Source organism: Dipodomys ordii, unplaced genomic scaffold, assembly GCF_000151885.1.
Source record: "Dipodomys ordii isolate 6190 unplaced genomic scaffold, Dord_2.0 Scaffold26, whole genome shotgun sequence".
Lineage (NCBI taxonomy): Eukaryota > Metazoa > Chordata > Mammalia > Rodentia > Heteromyidae > Dipodomys > Dipodomys ordii.
The window spans coordinates 15,693,379-15,700,261 of NW_012267242.1; the positions used below are offsets into that span (position 1 = coordinate 15,693,379).

The window sequence follows — 6,883 nt, forward strand, 5'->3', positions numbered from 1 at the left end:
CTTTGGCTTTTGCATTGGTTCTTTCCAGAGCTAACTTGATAAGGATAGAGACGGAATGCCTCTTCCTGAGAGTCGGTTGAAAGACAAGAGAATCACATCCTAGCTTTTGCACAAGGAACTCGTGGTCAGGAATAGGTCAGGGAATGGTCACTTCTGATTTTCCAAGAGACAGTCCTTCTCGGTGGGTATCTTGATTCTTTTGGGACAACAAGATCTTTTTGTAATAACAAGAGTCCCTGCATGAGTTATTCCTTCTTTCAGTTCTTCTCATGGAGCACAGCCAAGATGTACATGTGTACAGACAGTGCTCTGGGCATCCAAACAGATAGAACTAGTTTGTGGGACAGTGGTGGCTTGCTCAGGAGAGGGAATATGCAAGTCCTTTTTCTTGGAAGGTTTCTACTATGGCCATGACAGTGACATTGCCCTCACTACGATCCCTCTCTAAAGTGGTCGTCTTTCTTTACCTTGTGTCTTCTCTTGTAAAAATGAAACTCAAAAATAAAATGTGTCAAACGAAAAAAGAAAAAAACTGAAAAAGCTAACATGAATCGTGTTAAATTGCATAATGCTGTAACGCTAACCTACAATATGTAATGCTATCTTGTATGTTGAATTTGTTAATGCACCACACAAGTGCAAAATAAAGACTGATTCACATTAAATAGGCACAGTGATGTCAGCCTGATTCTCTTGGAAGCTGGACGATGGTGAATGAATGTAACACACAGGCACCCAAAGGATGTTCTAGGATATGACAAGTATAGTCCCAAGGCTACTGGATTGAGAATCATCTGGGGAATGTGTTTTAAAAAGCAGATTAGGGGCTAGGAAGGTAGCTCAGTGGTAGAATGCTTGCCTTGCATGCATGAGGCCCTGGGTTCAATTCCTCAGCACCACATAAGCAGAAAAAAAGCCAGAAGTGGTGCTGTGGCTCAAGTGGTAGAGTGCTAGCCTTGAGCTGAAGAGCTAAGGGACAGCGCCCAGGCCCAGAGTTCAGGCCCCATGACTGGCAAAAAAAAAAAAGCAAATTAGGAGTGGAGTGCTGGTGGTTTACACCTGTCATACTATTACTGAAGAGGCTGGGATCTGAAGATCACAGTTCAAAGCTATCCTTGGCCAGAAAGTTCTGAGACTCTTAATTAAAAAAATAAAATAAAATAAGAGGTAGAGCACTAGCCTTAAGCAAAAAAGCTCAGGGACAATGCTCAGGCCCTGAGTTTAAGCCCCAGGACCAGAACAACAAAAAAAGCAGATTGGGGCTGGAGGTATTTCTCATTGGTAGAGCATGTGCTTAATATACACAAGGCCCTAGATTCAATAATCAGGTACCTCCAAAAAAATAGGCTCTTGTCCTAGAGACTTACTTGGTGGATAACTTGTGTCATAAGGTGTGTGTGTGTGTGTGTGTGTGTGTGTGTGTGTGTGAGTGTGTGTGCGTGTATGTGAGAGACAGACAGACAGACAGACAGACAGACAGACAGAGACACAGAGAGAGAGATGGTATTTAGGACCTGGGTACTCTCTTAACTTTTTTCACTCAAGACTGGTGTTCTACTACTTGAGGCACAGCTGCAATTCTGGCTTTTGGTCATTAATCGGAGATAAGAGTCTCATAAGACTTTTCTGCCTGGGCTGGCCTTGAACAGAGATCCACAGATTTTAGCCTCTTAAGTAGCTAGGATTACAGGGTTGAGTCATCAGCTCTCAACTTTGAGACTTAATGTTTTAAGATCAGAACAATAGAAGGATAATTATTTTTCTTTTCTTTTTTTTTGGGGGGGGGTCCGGTCGTGGGGCCTGAACTCTGGGCCTGGGCGCTGTCCCTCAGCTCTTCAGCTCAAGGCTAGCACTCTACCACTTGAGCCACAGTGCCACTTTCAGCCTTTTCTGTTTAGGTGGTACTGAGGAATCACCCAGGGCTTCATGCATGCTAGGCATGCAAGTAGACTCCTTTAATTGGAGATATTTCTTCCAAAAAGCAGTATTAAGACTGGTCAAGGGCTGACAAGGTGATTCGGTGGTAGAGTGCTTGCCTTGCATGCATGAGGCCTTGGACTCAATTCCTCAGCACTGCATAATCAGAAAAAGCTGGAAGTGGCACTCTGGCTCAAGTGGTAGAGTGCTAGCCTTGAGCTGAAGAGCTGAGGGACAGTGACCAGGCACAGAGTTCAGGCCCTATGACTGGGGAGGTGGGTGGGGGAAGAGAGACTGGTCAGTTCCATTCTCTTTTTCATCCATTAAACAAATACTTATTTGCTGAGTGTCTACTCTATACCAGACATGGAAGATACAATCCATTGATAACCAGGATTCTATTCTTAAGGAGTTTAGAAGAGGACAGGTATTAATCAAATAATCATGTATAATTATGAACTTCAATAGGAACACAGATCAATGCAACACTGAGGTAATGTAGTAGAATGATATGGCCAGTGCTACTGCTCTTTGTGGATTTCTTTGCCTTTCTTAAAGTCTGCAATGATTTGCTGTTTATTTCTTTATTTGTTGTTGTTTTGTGCTGGTCCTGAAACGGGGCTTGGGTGCTGACCATGAACTTTTTTTTTTAATTAAAAAATTTTTTATTGTTGTTGTAGAGTTGATATACAGAGGGATTGCAATTACATGAATCAGGTAATAAGTACAATTCTTCTTGAATTGTATACATACACACATACATATTAGTTTCCATTGTTGCTATTTTTGTTTTTTTGGTTTTTTTTGCCTTTTCTCTTGTTATTTTGTTTGTATTTGAGAGGGAGGGGGCACACAAAAAAAGGTAGAATAAAGGCTGATCAAATACAACAGAGGTACTCACTAAACACTATGTGGAAAATGACTTATCTCTCTCTGTGTTTTATTTATTTATTTTTTGTCGGTCGTGGGGCTTGAACTCTGGGCCTGGGCGCTGTCCCTCAGCTCTTCAGCTCAAGGCGAGCGCTCTACCACTTGAGCTACAGCACCACTTCTGGTTTTCTGGTGGTTTATTGGAGATAGGAGTCTCACAGTCTCTCCTGCCTGGGCTGGCTTTGAACCGCGATCCTCAGATCTCAGCCTCCTGAGTAGCTAGGATTACAGGCGTGAGCCACCAGCGCCCAGCTTCTCTGTGTTTTAGTAATAGACATAACCTCATATTCTACATAATACCTTCTTTTTTTTTTTTTTTTTTGGGTCCAGTCATGGCGCCTGAACTCTGGGCCTGGGCGCTGTCCTTCAGCTCTTCAGCTCAAGACTAGCGCTCTACCACTTGAGCCACAGCGCCACTTTTTGCTTATGTGGTGCTGAGGAATCTAATCCAGGGCCTTATGCATGCAAGGCAAGCGCTCTACCACTGAGCCACCATCCCAGCCTGCTACGTAATACCTTCTAATTGCATCTAAGCCAGAGTTTTGAGTTCATAATTTCTCATGCACAATAAAATCATGCACAATGCCTGAGCTCCTTTTGTTCAAGGCTAATGCCACAGCACCACTTCCAGTTTTTTTTTTTTTTGAGTAGTTTATTGGAGATAAGTCTCATGGACTTTCCTGGCTAGCTTTGAACCATGATCCTCAGATCTCAGCCTCCTAAGTAGCTAGGATTATAAGCACAAGCTACCAGTGCCTGGTTGTTTATTTTTTTCATTGTTTTAGGAACTTTGTTCATTTGTTTTCTAAGGCAGCATCTCACTCTGTGGCCCAGGCCTCGACTTTGTGCTTTTCTTGGCTCAACCTCCTGAGTGCTGGGATTATAAATGTATGCCACCACAGCCCACTTGGAATGAGTCACTTTTCATATTTTCTGTTCTGTGTAAATTATCCTCCCCTGTGAGAGGAAGAGAAAAAGCAGCACAACAGTCTCTACACTTTTGAAGTCACTGAAAGAATATTTTTTAATTGCAAAACTAATATAAGCACATTAAAAGAAATTGGGAAATAGAAAAGAAAATTAAGATCCCAAACCTTAACAACTATCCCATCATCAAATTTTATTTGCTGTGTATTTTCACCCTGATACACTACACATGGTCAGTGTAGAAAAGATGTAAAATAAACAATGAAGTCATATAAACAGGGAAAATTACACTTAGAGGCAAGCATTGCTATTTTTGGCACATCTACCAAATGTTCTTTTATTTTTTATTTTAAAGTATGTTTATTTTATGATATATTTTACATCAAGCACTTGAATCAAAATTCAATCTGTGGGTTTAATATAGATCCTTTATAATTACATCTAATAATTATTTGAAAATACACACTGAACTAAGTCAGCTAGTGAATAAAATAACTGTAAACTAGAAACCTCAGGGACAGGGTCATGCATGATCAGTTAAGTCATGTTTTCACCATGTTTTAGTCTCAATTCACATTTGTTTCCATCACACAGACATCCATTTTGAGTTAGCTTGGACAGCAGAGCCTAACAACATAAAGCTTTGTTGTCTCAAAGGAAATTCAGTTTAATACAAAGAACTTCAAGAAGAAAACTCAGGACTCTTGATCAGAAGCCTTCCATACTTGTGTTACTCTGGAGCAACAAAAGTCTGGAAGGCTAAGGAGGAAGTGTTTCCTTTGCCCACTGAAGACATGATCAATAAGGACATTGCCAATAAAGGACTTCTGTTGGCTACTAACTACTGCCTGGACAAAGTTTTAGCCAGTGTTACAAAAAAGAAAACATTAAGAATGATATCTCGGGCTGGGAAAATGGCTCAGTGGTAAAGAGCTTGCCTTGCATGCATGAGGCCCTGGGTTCGATTCCCCAGCACCACATAAGCAAAAAGAAAAAAAGCCGGAAGTGGCGCTGTGGCTCAAGTGGTAGAGCGCTAGCCTTGAGCTGAAGAGCTGAGGGACAGCGCCCAGGCCCAGAGTTCAGGCCCCACAACCAGGACACCCCCCCCCCCCGAAAAAAAAAAATGATATCTCTCCAGGAAATGGAAACAGGAGGGGTTTATTTGTTAAAGAGGAATAAAGAATAATATCTATAAATACAAGCATGAGAGGCTGGGAAGGTGGCTCAGTGGTAGAGCGCTTGCCTTGCATGCCTGAGGCCCTGGGTTCGATTCCTCAGCACCACATAAGCAAAAAGAAAAATGCCAGAAGTGGCACTGTGGCTCAAGTGGTAGAGCGCTAGCCTTGAGCTGAAGAGCTGAGGGACAACGCCCAGGCCCAGAGTTCAGGCCCCACGACCGGACAAAAAAAATAAAATAAAATAAATAAATAAATACATACATACATACAAGCATGATTAGGTTTTTCCTTCTATAAATAATCTTTGCAATGCTAAAAGGGCACAGCTGAGGTTGTTTTCTGTAGTGAAGATTCAGGTGCACACAGATCATCTACTGATGCACCTTCTCGAAGTATTCTTTGGAAGCTGTAGGACTTGGCTTGATAGTAGGAGAATCTGGTGTCCAGTTTGCTGGGCAGACTTCTCCATGGGTTTCCACAAACTGGAACCAAGCTGAGGGTCTCTTCCACACTCCGGCCCACTGGCAGGTCATTGACACTCAGATGCTTGATGACTCCCCTGGGGTCAATTATGAAGAGACCTCTGAGTGCAAGACCAAGACCTTCCAACAGCACACCATAGTCCTGGGAAATTTGTTTGGTTCAATCCAACAAGAGTGCAATGTTCATGTGGCCCAAGTCTCCATTCTTCCTTGGTGTATTGATCCAGGCAAGGCTAAAGTGGGAGTCCATGGCAATGACCTCACAGTTCACGTCATGAAACTCACTGGCTTTGTCACTAAAAGCAACAATGTCTGTAGGACACACAAAGGTGAAATCCAAAGGGTAGAAGAAAAGCACCAAGTATTTCCCCTTAAAGTCATCAAGGCTAAGCTCTTTGAACTCTCCATTGACAACAGCCAAGCCTTTAAAGTAAGGTGCATGCTGGGTGACAGCGGGAGCCTAAGATGAGGAACTAGTGCTATAGGCGAATTTTGCTTGAACAGCGCCAGACCACAGTTTGTCAAGCACGTTCTTCTAGAAGCAACATGCCTAAGGGCTGCAGAGGTAGAAATACCCTGAGAGATGGTGCTTGCATGCGGGGCAACTGAGGCCCGGAGCAACCTCCCGGCAGCAGCCGCCATCTTCAAGTGCCCCAAATGTTCTTATGATTGCAATAATGGAATTTATGTAACTTCTTTCTGCAGCACCTCATGCACACTATACAAACATCCAACAACTGAGCTATAACCCAAAAATTATGCTTATAACTTTGTAAATAATTTCTATTCTAGGTGACAAGGCTTTCGGCTTTTTGTTTGCTTGAACTTTTCGGGTTTGAACTCAGCTTGGTTGCTGTCCCTGAAATTTTTTGCTCAAGGCTAGTGCTCTACCACTTGAGCCACACCCCCACTTCTGACTTTTTTTTTGCCAGTCATAGGGCCTGCTTATGTGGTGCTGAGGAATCGAACCCAGGGCCTCATGCATGCAAGGCAAGCACTCTACTACTGAGCCACCTTCCCAGCCCACTTCTGCCATTTGATAGTTTATTGGAGATAAAAGTCTCCTAGACTTTTCTGCCTGGACTGGCTTTGAACTACCATCCTCAGATTTCAGCCTCCTGAGTAGTTAGGATTATAGGCATGAGCCACTGGTGCCTAGTTTAGGTGACAGTTTTGTGTGTGTTTTTGTTTTTTACTAATATGATCCCAAGGTGCGACGGACCAGCTCGGCCGGAGCACTGGGGCACTGGGACCGACGGGACAGGGATCTCGGGATAGGTGGGCAAAGGAGTCGGCGAAGTGACAGACACAGACTCAAAAGAGTTGCATCTGAGTGTATCTTTATTGAGGAGAATTAACATTTTTATACAGTGTGTGATTGTGACATAGATTCTTTGTTTATTTAAGCACGTAATCAATTTTTTTAAAGGCAAAGCATTGATGAATTAC

At 42.8% G+C, this 6,883-nt stretch overlaps 1 pseudogene; it reads right to left on the minus strand.

Annotated features, from left to right (window-relative positions):
* Positions 1 to 5,284: 5,284 nt before the first annotated feature.
* LOC105984838 lies at positions 5,285 to 6,080 on the minus strand (annotated as a pseudogene).
* Between the last annotated feature and the right edge of the window lie 803 nt (positions 6,081 to 6,883).